Raw genomic sequence first — 17,745 nt, forward strand, 5'->3', positions numbered from 1 at the left:
AAAAAAAAAATTGTTTTAGTTTTTTGGTTTTAACATTTATAATGTGATATTTTGTGAAATGAATTAATGCATTTATATATATATAAATAATAATAATAAAAATGTACGATTGATTAGTAGACTTTTTTACAAAGAAGAAATAAAAATCATCAACCAAATAAACGCTATGTGTCTTAGGTTTGTTTATTTTGGTTTGAGATTGAATTCATTGTTTTATTTATTTATTTATTTATTATATATATATATGATTGTTGTAAGAAAAAATTATTTAGTTTTATTGAAAAATGTATGTTACATAACATTATGCTTTATATCGTGTTATTATTGTCTTAAATAACATCAATTCAAGAGTTTATAAAACATCGATCAATAATTCAGAAAGCACTGATCAAAATTCCAAAAAATACATATTTTCACTATAGTAAATTATCTGGACTTTTGATCAATACTATCTAAACTATTTAACAATGTTGTATGAAAAAATATGAAATCAGCACAATAAAGTTGCTGTTTTATGATTTAGGTCTTTTTTTTTCATCTTCGTTGTATTGTAGTTTGATTAATTTTAAATTTATTACATTTATAAAAATACATTATTTTGTTCTATAAAATATTGATTTTTAAATTAATATTCAAAGAAAAAGAAAAATAAAATAAAAATAATGGAACAAATTCAAAGAACACACAGGAATAACAAATCTGTGAAATCAAAATTCTTTATCATATTGTTATCAAACAAATTAAATTTAATGTACTTTTATTTTTGGATATCTCAAGGCAAAAATATGAGGAAAACAGGGATATCTTTTCTATATATTTTTGTACTTTTAATATATATATATTTTTTTAACATATTTTTTCAAAATAATTAATACATTACACATATTCATTATTTTTATATTACTTACACAATTCTCTATATCTCATATAAAAAAAATGCTCTTTCAAATTATTTCACAAAACAAATATCATATAAAAAAATATTCTTTCAAATTATTTCACAAAATAAACACACTCATAATTCTTGTATATAATAATTTTTTATATGTAAAAAATAGCTATTGAAATAAAATAATTTTTACAAAAAATAATACTACATTGAATATTACAAAACACTTGTACTAAAAATAATACATCAAATCTCAAGGGTTTTTCTACAAAGAAAAAAAAAAATGCATTTTATTAAGAATAGAAATTATAGAATTCATGTCTATATTTGTATTATGCTTTAGTTTTAATTTAAACATTATTAATTTTACAATATTTTATATAAAAAAAAAATACTCCCTCCGTCCCAAACACCCTGCAATATTTCATTATTTTTGTTTGTCCAAGCTCACTGCAACATTTTCAAATTTAAAAATAATTAATAATATTTTTATACATATGTTAATATATACTTTACTTTAACTCATCACATCACTCAAATAAAAAAAAAACAAATAATCATTTCTCTCTCCAATCACATCACTTAATATCCAAATTATCTCAAATTACCATACTTAATACTCCCGCTGTCCCAGATACCGTGTCTGCTACACTGTAGACACGGTATTTTAGGAGGGGTGTAATTAGTAGATAATTAAGAATGTATTAGTGAAAATAATTATCCTATAATATAAATAATTATAAATTAAGATTAAGATAACTAATTAGTTTAATTAAAATTTAAAAAAATTAAAAATTTAAAATAAGATTAAAGTGTGTAATCATTTTCCAAAAAATAAAAGTGACATGGTACGTGGGACGGACAGAAACGGCAACGTGGACATAGTATCTGGGACGGAGGAAGTACTTCCCACCTAAATTCTCGTGTTAAACACAAATATTGCACGGTGTTTGAGACGGAAGAAGTAATATTTTTTTATTAAAAATCATAAATAATAAATAAATAATTTTGTGTTGCAATCCGAAGCAGGAAAACCATAATAAGAATAGAACAAAGTGTGAATATTTAATTTGTGGTATATATAAGAACATTTAAAAAAAGGGGTTTTCTAAAAAAAATCTTACCACAATAAATGAATCATATGTACATATAAGGCTTCAGCAATAACACCATAAACATTTCAAAAAATATCTTCTACATTTCAAAATATGTCTCAAAATTATTCATTTTTTCCGCCAAATTTAATTTCATTTTTCTTTTTTATTCGTTCATTAAATTTATTTCATTACTATATTTGAAAAAATAAAAAAATCACTATTTAACTATTATCTTCTATTCAATATTTATTTACAATAAATACCACTGATTTTATTATATTTTCTTTAATTATAAATTAAATTTCTAAAAATTTCTTTAACTATCTTTTTATTCTTTTCACTTTCTCAATAAAGTATTTAATTCTTTTAATTTGCGTGCCGAATTCAAATATACTAATGGAAAAAATTTAATTTTAGTCCCAATATAACCAAAATTCATCAATTTTGGTTCAAATATAAAATTTTTATCAATTTTGGTCTCAATATAACAAAAACTTATCATTTTTGGTCAAAATATAAAGTTTTTATTAATTTTACTTTCAATCTAACAAAAACTCATCATTTTTTGTCCCAATATAATCAAACTTTATCTTTTTGGTTTCACTGTCAACAAACTGACGGAGAATACTGACGTGAAAAGAAATCAAATCTCATATTTATATTTGAAGAAATTGCACAATCTTGCAAGTCTTTTTCCGTCAGTTTGTTGATATTGAGACAAAAAAAGATAAAATTTGATTATATTTGGACAAAAAATGATAAGTTTTGGTTATATTGAGATTAAAATTAATAAAAATTTCATATTGGAACCAAGAATGATAGTTTTGGTTATATTGAGACAAAAAATAATGAGTTTTGGTTATATTAGAACCATAATTAATAAAATTTTTATATTATGATCAAAATTTATAAATTTTAATTATATTTAAACCAAAAATAATTTTTTCCAATAGCTAATTTTCGCAGAGGGAAGGAGTATAATTTAAAAAATAAAAATAAATAAAACAAAAGAGAGAGGAGGGGGTAGAGATGCACAATGATGACGTACCGGTGTAATGATAGCCTCTACTTTAAATGCGTTTGGCAGTGGGTCCCATGCACCCCCCCTCACCCCTACCCACGCCACCCCCCCACCCCTCTTCTTGTTTGTTTATATGCGATGGGCTCTGCTTCTGTTTCTGCTACTCACTGTGTCAATAGTTAACCCTAATTGCTAATTCCCATCCTTCTCCTGTGATTCCTTACTGTTCAATTCTCATTTTAATTATTTTATTTAATTTTTATTTTTATTTCTCAATTATATATATATATATATACACAGTGCTGGGGCTGGTCTGGTCTGGGCAATGCACGAGTTTCATTGATCTGATGTGTGCTCAGAAGAGAATTAAAAGAGAACAAACAGGAAGAGTCCATTTTGTTTCCTGGAAGAAAAAGAAAGAAAGAAGGGATAGGGGGGTGGGGGGGGGGTGGGGGGTAGGGTTGTACTGTGGTTGGTGTTATTATGTTAGGTCAGCGTATGTTACTGGGGAGGCTAGGGGTAGGGCAACCAATATTGCCTCTCTTTCTCCTCCACACCACACACCCTAAAAAATCAATCTTTTGGTTATATAGGATTTTTCGAAAATTTTTAAATTTAAATAGAGGAAAAAATAAAAAAATTATATTATATTTTGTGATATAAAATAAGTAATTGAGGTGATATATATATTTTTAAAGAAAAATTATTATTAACCAATAATATAAAAACATCTAAAATTAATTTTAATTTTCTTATATTTATATCACTACAAGAAAATATCATTTTTGTAACGAAATTTTTCGTTTTTAAATTCACTTTTTTCGTTACTAATGATATTAGAGACAGAATTAATAATGGAATTATGTTAGCTACGTGATCATTAGAGACGAAATTCAGTTACAAATATATTTTTTTTTTGTAGTGTATATAGACACATACTTCTTCGGTTTCACTCTAATTTATTCTTTTGAGTTTTTTTGTAATATATTAAAATATAATAGTTCATATTTTAATAGTGTGAAAGTATGTACAATGATTTTTGTCATTTTGGTTTTTTTCTTTGTATTTTATATATATATTAATTGTATATATAATAATATATTTATTGTAATTTATGTAAATTAAAATTAATAGTGTTATGTTATTAGGGTGCGATTATTTTTACTATAATAAACAATATATACTTTTAAGTGACACAAATAAAAATAATGAAAATAGTACTTCCATTTCAATTGAAATAAAGGAATATATATAATCAAATTGTACTTCCATTTCAATTGAAATAAAGGAATATATATAATCAAATTGTACTTCCATTTCAATTGAAATAAAGGAATATATATAATCAAATTGTAAGAAAAATTAGATAATTTTGTTTGACTTGAAAATTTGGTATCTATATTCAAATAATTGTGATTTGAATGCAAGTAGAATTATAATCAATTCGAATAATTTGAATACAAATCACACTTAGGATTCGAAACTTATCGAATACTTAAATAGTTTCACGAATATCAAATTAAATAGCGTAGCATTCGATTGAGTAAAATCCTACAAACAAACTCGTTACATATATATATCTTACTCGTGTGTTTAAATGTGCGGCGGTGTGTTCTACGTCACAGTTTACTACTCTTGAAGAAATTAATTTTGAGCACATTGAAATTAGGGTTTTTGTCTTTACTTAGAAATCTAAGTAATTTTGATTAGTTACGTAATACTCCCCATCATCCAAATTTATTCTTATTTTCCTTTTTTTGATTGTCATTCAAATTTATTCTCGTTTTATTTTTTAGTAAAAAAATATCACTTTTCTTTACCAAAAAAAAAGTAAAATTTCTAGTTTTACATATTTTTCTTAAAATTTGTACCCGGTCAAATGAGCACAGAATTGGACGACGGATGAAGTAATTAATATAATGTACAAATCCAAATACACTTAACTACCTATTGCAAAACCAAAAGGATACAAATTGCACTTGTTAATTATAATTGTGTTTTAAATATAATTACACAAAATATTCTATATAATTAATTTTTCTTGCATATATTACCATGTGTGAGTTAATGCACACAACAAAATATATTGTGCCTATGTACCCATAGTTGAAAAATTAATGATGTAACAAATTAAATATGATTAATTTTATTGTTAATGGATATGATCAATATTGCTTGTAGTGAAATAAAATGTGACCAAATTATACACTAGAAATTAGTTAATGGCTATAATTGGTGTACATAATAATATTAATGTGCAATTGTGCATGAATGAATCCACCCTCTCTATAAATTGTTAATACTTCCTCCGTCCCAGACACCGTGTCTGCTACACTATAGACACAGTATTTTAGGAGGAGTGTAATTAGTAGATAATTAAGAATGTATTAGTAAAAATAATTATCCTATAATATAAATAATTATAAATTAAGATTAAGATAACTAATTAGTTTAATTAAAATTAAAAAAATAAAATGAGATTAAAGTATGTAATCATTTTCTAAAAAATGAAAGTGACATGGTATATGGGACGGACAGAAACGGAAACATGGACATGGTATCTGGGACGGAGGGAGTACATATTTTTTTTTTAAGGGATTTTTTCATTAAAAAGTATTTGCCACTTTATATATAAATAAATAAAATTTATAGAAATACTTGTAATTCAATAATTTAAATTTCTTTGTTGTACAACAATTAATCTTTTGTCTTTTTTGAAGAAAATAGACATTCAAACGACAAATTCCACTGACTAATAAAATACTATTAATTTTTAATTTAGTATAAAATTCCAAATGACAATTTGCATTGCAACGGAAAAAGTATATGTATATATATATATATAAGTTCCTTAATTGTTATATTAAAACTTAAAAAGGGCATTTTATTTAGGACAATAATTTTCCAAAAAAAAATTGATTGAGTCCTTTCTGTATAATAAAACATTATTTCAATACTAAGTTGATAACCATATAATACTAATATTAAGAAGATTATACTATTCTCTCCGTCTCATGTAATTTGTCCTTACTTTTTATTTTCATCTGTGTTACATAATTTGTTATTTTCTTTCTTGGAAATATGATTATATATTTTAATCACATTTTAAATTTTATACTCCTTCCATCCCATAAGAAGGATACAATTTTTCATTTTTATCTATCCAAAAAAAATGATATAATTTTATAATTTAGTAATTGTACTACCTACCTAACACAATTAATACTCTTACAATTTCCAATATATTACACAAATGTCATTACTTTTTTATCACACAATTTAACAAGGGCATTTTTATCTTTTCCACTATAAATCAATATAATGCTAATATTAAAAAATCTACGTTTAAAAAATAAATGTTACTCTTTTTGCTGGAGGGAGGTAATATTTTATAATTTTTTTATCTTAATTAAATTATTTAGTTATCTTAATTTATAAATATTTTTATATTATATTTTTTAATTATTTACTAATTATATTTTGTTTAAATTTTTTTATTTTGAAATAATACATTCAAATTATATAGAATGAAATGAATAATATAAATAATATTACTATGATTATTATATTAGGGGGTGGGGGTAGGGGCATGAAGTGAAAGGGACGGTTTTAAAGGTAGGGGGATATCCCGACAGAAGCACGCCTTCCCAAGCCCCAAAAGCTTTACTAGCATTTATTTCGGGTTGTCCCTCTGACTCTGACCTCTCTCTCTCTCTCTCTCTCTCTCTCTCTCTCTCTCTCGCTCTACAATTTCTTTATTTTATTTTATAATTTAATAAATAAAATATATTTATAACATTGCATTGCATATCATGCAAAATATTTACACTTACATCCCTTTTGCCTCACTGATCCATCCTTCTTTCTCTCTCTCTCTCTCTCAGCATTTATTGGACAACGCCAACACCATGACCAATCTCGATCCTCCTCCTCCTACCTTACCCACCCACCCCACCTAGCACCTACCTCACAATAAAAATACAAATACACTCATCAACATCTATGATTATTGATCATTGTTTAATTATATATATGTGTATATACACTTTGAAGATATATACATAATTCATTCTACTACACACCAATCGCACATATATATATATATAATTGTTAGAAGAATTAACTAAACAGATCTATTGATTATGATCATGTATTATTCTTTCTTAATTCATCCTTCATTTCAATTCCTCTAAACTTATACATATATATATATTTGTGTATAAGCCGGGGGGGGGGAGGGGGCTTCTTGACTATTCCTTTCCCATTGATCCCTTCGAGTTTGGCAGCTGTGCTGCTGCTGCGCACATTTTCCTACAATTAACTTAGCTAGAGAGAGAGAGAGAGAGGGTGTGTATATGTATATATATGTATGTATGTATGTATAGTGTGGGCTGGTGAGAAAAGAACATATCATGAGGAATAATAGTAGTAAATACATGGATGGGTATTGTAGGGTTGGGGTTGGGGTAGGGTCGATGATCCCTCTCTCTCTCTCTCTCTCTCTAGATATGTATATGTGTATATATATATATATCTGTCATATCCTTAATGACTACTACTACTAAATGCCTTTTGTCTGTCTGTGTTTGAAAGCATTGGACAGTACCAACCATTTTAATTTAATTTGCATATTATCTTACCCTTACCCTGTGGACGACTTTTGTTGCCATATGATGCAAACACTGTTTCTGTACGTACCACCTTCTGCACCCCACCCCACCCCACCCCACACATACATACACCTATACATACATATTATATATATACGTTTCTCTCTCTCTCTCTCCCCCTCTGCAAGTCAAAATTACTGCATACCCAAGATGAACACACAATCTCACGCACATGCACGTACGCACTCTCTCTCTCTCTCTCTCTCTCTCTATATATATATATAAAAGATACGTATAGTACATATATACTCTTGCAAATTAAAACACATTTTTGTAAATTTATTGTAATGCTATCGTGAGTCCCATAATAATAATAATAATCATAATAATAATAATAACAGATGGTTCGAGTAGAAATACTCGTCACAATCACCAACGTCCAGAGTTCAAATCCTGTTAATACCTTTTTAATTAATCTTGTCATATAAAGTGGTCGTAAGACCCAATTCTAACCTAACCCATTTATTATCTCGTTTCAGTTTTTGTCAACTATAATTTTCAATACAAATTATTAGACTATTTGTGCTTGGCTCCAAGTTTATTTTAATGCACACTCAAATAATACTCCTTCCGTCATTCAAATTTATACTCACTTTTCTTTTTGAGTTATCATCGAAAAATATTCCCATTTCCTTTTTGGGTTATCATCGAAAAGTATTCTCATATTTCTTTTTAAGTAAAAAATTATTTCATTTTTGTACTATTTTTTACTATAAAAAAAAATTAACAATTATTACTCACTTTTATTAAAACTATGTCCGGTCAAATAAACACATATTTGCATTACGGATGGAGTATCAATTATGGTTCTCACATACCTTTTTTTTTTTCTAAAAAGAAAAAACAAATCTATAAAAAAGTACTAATTTAAAGATTACTTCGAACCAAATTGTTGGACTGGTATTTTTTCAAGTCTAATTTCATTTTATAAAAGAAGTCAGAAAAATATATATAGACAGTATGCATCAAGTTCACTTAACTATCTTTCAAAGTAAAAAGCAATTTTAGGATATCACTACTAGAAAAAAGGTTGATAATTACGGAAATTTGTCGTGAATTTTAATCCGTGACAATTAAAAGTCACGGAAAGTAATTTCGTGACAAATTTATGTCACAACTTTTTGCTTTGACTATTCCGTAAGTAATATTTGCAGAAAAAACTACAAACAACTTTTCGTGACTATTTAAAATAATGGCTTATGTAACGAAAATGTTCAAGATATTTCTATTCCGTGTCTTTCGACTATTTCGTCACAAAAATTGTCACGAAATTTTTTCTTAACTATTTTAAGTTGCGGAAAAAATAATCAAAATATTTCCAATATTTTAAATTATTACAAATATTGTCATAATATAATTTTTGTGACTTTTTAAAATCAAATGTCACAACATAAGTAACGAAAACAACTATAATTTTTTCTTATTATTGTTCATAGCTATTCAAAATAATAACAAAATAATAAAATTATCTTCAATATCTTTATTCAATATCGTTCGTAGGTATTCAATTTTTTTGTTAAAAATTCATGATGATATATTAAATAAATATGTATATATTTTTAAAAGATAAATTTATAATCAATAATATTTATATAGTTAAAATGTAATAACAAACAAAAAGTATTACTTTAGAATAGATAACTAAGTTGGCATGACAGGTCGTGTGTGGTTGCATTGAACAAAAATTATAATATAATTATATTTTTTTTTCAAAAATATAAAATCATGGAATTGTTACAACTTTCATTAATATAAAGTCACAGAGATGTAATGGTATTATTTTGTAACTTATTGTCACGAAAATGTCACCATTATAAAATATTCACGAAATTTCGTTGCAGCTTCTGTTACTATATAAAGTCACGGACATGTCATTGTATTATTCTATAACTTATTGTCACAGAAATATCACCACTTAAAAAGAGTCACCAGCAAAATTCCACGAAAATAGTTCCGTATATTTTTCCGTGACTTTTTGGTAAAAAATCACCAATTTATATTAAAATCGTGACTTTTTTTACCGCAATTATAGCCTAATTTTCTGGTAATGTATATTCTCATTTTATATTTTTAGATGAATATATATATATATCATGTTATATATGTAAATTTGTATTGATGATATAAAAAATCATATTTATATTATTGATTTTTCATTAGTGAATAAACTATATTTTCTCCGTCCAGCTCTGAAGGTCTCATTTGTCTTTTTCGTCATTGTACTTAATATTAAAAATATTCTTATATTTGTATCTTTTTTTGCAAAAATGTCATTATAATAGTATTATAAGACACTAATAAAAGTATTTTTTACCTATTTTTCTTAATTTGTAATACGTTCTTATATATTAATTAATATTAAAAAATAAACACAAAAAAAGTAAATGAGATCTTAGCATCGGACGGAGGTAGTATATTATACTTATTATATTTATATGCTATATGTATATATTCTATCTTTTTATAATATTTATAGAAAATTGTATCACTCAAAAATAAATTGGATGAATCTTTATTATTTCACATAATTTTCTTTAGTAGTTTTATTTTAAAATTGATACTTTTACCCCCTTTTTCATGTTATTGGTTCAATTTTGGCCCATTTATGAAATTTTTTTCTTCATTCATTTTATTAATTTATTTTTAGTCTATCTATTTCTAAATCAATAATTTTGATCTTATCATCTTAAATTAATTTTTTGGAAAAAAACATATTTATTTTTAGTCTCATAACTAGAGCTTGTATAGAATTTGTTTCATAAGCATTTTTTTGCACAATTGGTCATCTCGCCTGAAAATGCGCACGTGGCATATGTTAGACACGCCGGAACACATTTGTCTGCTAGGAAACTGCAAAAAACAAAAAAAAAATCACTTAAAAAGAATAAAATGATAAAGAAGGTTAGTTATATAATTTAAAAATAAAATAAAATTCACATGTCAAAATAATTTTAATATATATATCGCATTATAATATCAATGTAATGTATAATTCTTCGAAATATGGACCATTCAAAAGTTACAAATTCATCACTATATCTATAACTAATAGCAATTATTATTTTATATTTTCTTGTTGGTTGTGTTTTAAATTATATACACATAAAAAAGATATCTGAGATTGTTTGTTTAGTAGTTTAGTTTGAGGTAATTATTGTTGGTGTGAAGTATGTGCAATTACGTGTGTGTATATAAATAATTTGTATTAAACTGTTGATTTTTTATAAAAAAATATATATATATATTTATATTATATGAATGTATGTATAATTATATATTTTATTAATATTCATCGACCATTATGTCTAACACCAAATTCAGGGGTCAACAAACCCAATGTCACATATAAAAACGAAAAAAAAAAAAAAGAGTCATTTTCTTTTACTTCATATGGAAATTAAAACAGACAATGTTAGTTTGATTTCAATGTCAAACTCAAATCATTATTATTTAATTTATATTGTACTTAATAATATTTCATTCATTTCAATTCAAAATACTATTTTTTACTATTTTTTTTTACCCCAATTCAAAATATTACTTTTTTATTTTATACTAATATCAAAATAAATTTAACTTTTATTTGTGAAATTTGCCCAAAAATGTAAAAAACAAATCAAATCATATACGTATAAATCAAACCCACCCAGAGAATGAGGAAACATATAAATAATATATATATATATATGAGAAAGAGAGAATGAGGAAACATATAAATAATACTTCTTCTGTCCAATTTCTATTGTCCATATATATATATATATGAAAGAGAGAATGAGTATATGTATGTCCTAACATATGATTGTCTTTTTGTTATAAATAGACAAATTTGCCCTTAAGCGTATGGTAGAGATTAAAAATAATAAATAAACGAAGGTAAAAATGTCAAATTTGTGTTTTAAAAAAAAATAGGACAATAGTTGTTAGACGTCCCAAATAGGAAAGTAGGACATTAGTGTGTGGACGGAGAGAGTATATATATATATATATATAGATATATGAGAAAGAGAGAGAAAAGTAGAAGAGGGAGATGGAGGGGGTACACGGACGAGAAAGGAAGCACCAAAGCTATTTTTATTTCGACTGAAACTTCAACTCACATTGAAAATGAACGAACTACAGAACATTTATAGACCTCAACTAAGCTGGATATATAAAACAACTCAACCTAAACTTGTGTCCCAAGCTAGTAGTTATTCAAAAATTAAACACGTGCAAAACAAAAAGTTAAAGACTCAATAAACTCGCGACAGGATTATTTCCAACATTATTTATATTACAACCATATCATTATTTTATACATAAAGTCAAAGGACAAAAATATCAAAAATCCTTACATACTTTTACTAATTAATAAAATATTATTATTTTTCAATCTATTACAAAACCCAAAAAAATCTTTCATTTGGGACGATGAAGTATAAAATACTTAAGAGTAATAATTATTGTTAAATAATGTCAACGAACATGTCTTTTCACGTCCAAGGAGATATATGCCATCATAGGTATCTTGTATGTAGACAACAGCGGATGAAAGCAGAGGTACTCAGCACAAAATGTTCCAACTCTAATACTATGTTAGATGACGGTCATTTGCACAAATAGATTTCATACCTTTACTTACTACATCTACACAATTTCGATAAAATCCAATATTCATCCATCAAATTATTCGGAGATATATATATATATATGTGCGAGTTTTTCGACAAAATGTCTCTTTGAACCCACCACAAGTACGTAGAAGCAAACTCAATCATATCCCTGCATGCAGATCAAAGCAAATATATATATATATATATGAATGAACACAAATTAAACACACTTTTTGAATATATACAACTACCAACCACCAATACATATACATATATATATATATATGATATTAAAATGGATCCGAACCGAGCTAATGCAGCTGACAAGCGACTTAGCATGTCCGAACCACATGGTCCAGCCTGTGCATATGCATACATATATATGTATATATGATGTAAGAATATCTTCTGCTGCTGTTGCTGCATTATTTCAATTTAATTTCCATTTCTTTCATATGCCAAATATTTCAACTTGTTTGCATTCACTTTCCACTTCAAGGTAAGTCTTCTAATTACATTACTGGGTGTGTTTGTTTGGGGGATTTGGGTTTTGAGTTGGGATTTGAATAGTAAAAATTTTGAATTTGAATAGTTGTATGATATATATATATATAAATATGTGTTGATGTGATGTTTTGAGTGTAAAATTGATTTTTAGTATGATATAAAAAATTAAAAATAAGTGTTTGATTTGATGTATTTGGGGGAAAAAAATGGAATGAATAGTGTATTTAAAATCCAATCCCCCGAACAAACACACCCTACAAGTATTGTTGGAAGTTATGGTGTGATCGATAATGAAAGAATCAGAGAAGGAATCCAAAGTGAGGAAAGCCTCCTTTGGCAAAGCGAAATATAGCTTGTGTTCTAGTATCTCTATCGCTCCCAAAGATAAAATTAACAAAAGAGAATGAGAGAAGAGTTTTTGGATTAATTGAAGAAAACTATATTTGAGGTGGAAAGTTTCATTGATAATGCACTAGACATATCTCCAATTCGTATGTCATATAGCCATTTGTATGAAAATTAAAGAAAAAAACCACTTGATTAACATACCTGAATTTTCAATTAAGTCCTCTAATGGGTCATTCATAATCTATTCCGATTGAGAGAATAGAGAACAATGATTGATTGATTTAGTGTATTGGAAACCATAACCGAGTATCATTTATATAATGATCAATAGACCACTCATAATCATCTAATTGATACGCTATTTGATATTTGCTCAATTTATCTAGTATCAAGAAGATAGCAATTGGCTTATTCTATAATTAGATCAGGTAATTTAAGTTAATTAAATAAATAATTGATTGTTTCTATAATCAAATATCGTAATCTAAGTCAATCAAATAAATTATTAATTATTTCTATAATTAGATTTCGTAATTTAAGTCAATCAAATAAATCAATTGACATTATTATTTATCCATATTTCAATAAAGAAATATATATTTTCCTAATAGTCTAAAGCTCTAATAATAGAAATATACCATAATCAAGAATTTGGAAAGGAAAATCTTTAATTATGGTAACAATTGAGATATAGAAATCACTTATCTCAATGAATTTTATCCATTCCATATGGATATAATTATCTGGATTTTTCTATCGGACTTGTAATTATAAGCTCATTGTCCCGGTCCAATGTCCCATCCGAAAATATGCAACTCAGTTCAGCATATTATTAAATAATGTAATATGAATAATACTATTTTATCAATTATTTTATTTATTTTTCACTTAATAAAATTTCATTTTAAAAATAAATTCAATATTTGATTTTTTGAATTCTTAAAACGATAAATCCAAAAAAAAAAAGTTGTGCAATGAGAAACTTATTATAGTTTTGGTATTGCAAATGTACCAAGTCATAGTATGCACAAGTTATATATGTCGACAAAACAATATTCAAGATAACATATATCATATGGATGAGTCAATTGAAAGGAATAGGATTACATCGAGATTTTTCTATTAATATTGATATTTTTTTTAATCAAATCACATATGTGTGAAGGGTAATATGAATCCAAAATGTAGTGTTGGATATCCTTGCAATCATAGATTATTTAAAATTGTTTTTATTCACGCAGGTCGACTAGTGTCGGTTTATTTAATTTTGTGAATTTTAGCAATAGATAATAGTTAACACATTTTCTCGTCTCATTTTATTTTATTTTCAACTAAAGTTATAGCCGATTGAAATAATTTTAACTATAAAATAAGCAAAATTACTTATAACTCACCAATGGTTGAAAAAGTATACATTATTCTCTATCATTGTTTAAAAAATGTGTTAAACTCTTTGTGTTTTTTTTTAAAAAAAATTGCACAAAATCTTCCTTTATAGAAGATTCTATGCAATGTCTATAAAAACATGATGGATTCTCATACAATTTTTAAGATTATATACTTACATTTTAAAATATGAAGAGTCTTATATAATATTTAAATTATAAAGGATTATAATAAAAAAATTTTAAATCATAAGTAAATTATAATAAAATTTGTCATAAAAATAAATCAAATCATAACTAAAAAATTATATTGTTATGATTAAATTTTTCTTTCACATAAGCTCTCTCTCTCTCTAAACACACGTGCGACCCACCCCGGACCCTTCCCGGCCCCGGTGTTTATGGGGCGGATTCGAATTCAATTTTTTATAGCGGGGCGATTAATGTTTTGAACTTTTAAACTCGGACGGATTCCAGATGTGATAAAAAATTTCAATCTCCAACCCGCTTAAATTAATTATGAAAATTAATATTATATATTTATATCGTTATTTATATTATCTAAATTTATAAGTTTATATTTTTATTATATTTATTATTTTACTTATTTGAATTTTTAACTATTTTTAACTGTGAGATATATTTTAATTTATTATTTTTTCAACTCACTTTTATTTTGTTACTCATCACTATATCGATGTCACTTCAATTGAAAATATATTATTGTTTCTATTATTGACGGGGCGTGTTTTGAGGCCTGCAAAATTCATTTTGAATTTGTCTCGTTATCATCCCTACACAATGTATAATGTTGTGCGTGTTGCAAAAGAAAAAATGGCAAATATGATCAACTTGGAATAATCAATTTGATTATTAATATCTTACTAAACTTTTCATTGATGGCGTGTTTTTGTTTGACTTTAAGGTTAGTTTAAGGTTTTTTAATAGTAAAATATTGAAATAAAAATAAAATTTTATCATAATGTTAAAAGATTTTACTGTAATATTTTAAATTAAAATTGATCCATCCGACCCTAAAAAACTTGTCATAATCTTCTTTTTAAAATATCCAATTAATTTTTTCTCTTTATAAGGTAACACTACAAAAATTATTGATTTGTGAGAAAAAATTTTCCTTCGCAATATTTATAATTTTTCCGATTAAGCCAATTATTGATGAAATTAGCGTCCCTCGCAAGTCGAGTCATTGGTAAATATATACTACCTAATAATTCATCGCAAATAATTTGTGAGGGATTTCATGGGGAAATAAAGCCCCACTAATACTATACGATGAAAAGTAACCTTGTTATTAGGGACACATTAATTCCCTCGTAGAGTTTTTGCTTGATTTTAAAATGAAATTATTCTTTAGTAAATTTTATTGTAGAGTAACATAATCTTACCCAATTAAATTTATATTTCAAAATCCCCAAAATCTATCTCAAAGAATTACAAACTTACAACAGTTACACAATATTGCAAATACACATTCCAATTAAACAACAAATTTTATAATCTCAATAAAACTGAGTTATGCCAAGTAAATGAAGTAAGAAATAATCAAAAACAAATATTTACATCCAAGTACATTATAAACAAGTCACTATGATAGAACGAACATATTAATAGTTAAAATGTACATCAAGTGATAGACGGCTCACCCGTATCACCAATTTGGGTCACAATGATCCAAAAAAGTTTGTAGTATGCTAATTCACTAATATATATATATATATAAATAAGCAAATTACTACAGAAAATTTCCATTATAACTTTCAATTATAACAAAATTTGCTTCCAAATAAGAGTCGTAGTAAATATTATTATAGTAATCGAAGTGCCGGTTTGAATGAAACAGCGAGAAGAAAGACACTTGATACATCATGTTCTCATTCAAAAATACTATTTTCGGATAATAGGAGGATAAGTCAGAATATGAGCCGATATAATAAGAATAGAGATAATAGTTGAGGAAATAGTAAATTAAGATCAAAGTACAAAGATATTGAATGTCATTATCGTGGAAAATGGGAGCACATTATGAGATATTGCTTTAAATTGAAAAAATAAACAAAAAAGGAAATACACCAAGTTTGAGCATAAATACAATAATAAGAACTTGATTTAAATGAATCAAGTCTTCATTCCGAATATTTGGCTTATGAGTCATTTCAATATCTTCAATAATTTGATCTTCCGTAAATACAAAATCATGACTTTTGAAATGACTCATCTTGGCAATAAATATGCACTGTCTCATCTTGGCATCTATATTAGATCGTTCATTATTAGACACATAAACAAGACACTTGCTTTCAAAAACTTTGAGATCATCATAAAAAAAAAAAAAAAAAAAAAATCATACAAAACTTTGTCAGAAAAATCCACCTTTAATGTCATTGTAAGAGTTAAGTTAATAATATGAGCAATTGCATATAAAGCCTCACCCCAAAAATATTGAGGTAATTTTAGATATGAAAAAATGCATCTAACTTTCTCAATCAACGTTCTATTCATCATTTCAACCAAGTCATTTAACTACGGAGTCTTAGCATCTGTCTTTTAATGTCGAATACCATACTTTCGACAATAGCCATCAAACGATCCACAATATTCACCCTCATTATTAATCATGATGTAATTCAACTTCTTATATGTTTTCCTTTCAATAGTCGCATAAAACTCAATAAAGACATCAAGAACTTGGTTCTTCGATTTCAGCACTTGAACCCATAATTTTATCAAATGATCATCAATGAAAATAACAAAATAAGATGTACCTGCAAATAATTTTACATTAAAAGGACCATACACATCCGAGTTGACCAATTCAATAATATTTATATTCCGGGCATAAGGGTGATGAACAAACGAAACATATTGTTGCTTTCCAGAAAAATAAAAATAATGTGCACACTTGTCAAGTTGTGCCTATCCAACCCTAAGGAGTAGATTTTTCCTTGGTGGAGTATTGAATTCTTAGAAGTATGGTATTGATTTTGAGAAAATAAGGTTTATACAATTAGTCCATCTTTAAGATTGTTGTATTACAAAAATGAATTCAATTTTAATTCCTTAGCACCATTCATGTTGCTCATCATTTGTGATACAAAATTATAGTAAATGTACGTGCATTAGAAGAATGTTTCATTTTATTCTTGTCATTTCCACTAACTACACTATTGATAGTTTTAAAATAAATTAATACATCAATATCTTATCTACATGTA

Source organism: Andrographis paniculata, unplaced genomic scaffold (assembly GCF_009805555.1).
Source record: "Andrographis paniculata isolate CXL003 unplaced genomic scaffold, ASM980555v1 Contig21END, whole genome shotgun sequence".
NCBI classification, from domain to species: Eukaryota; Viridiplantae; Streptophyta; class Magnoliopsida; order Lamiales; family Acanthaceae; genus Andrographis; species Andrographis paniculata.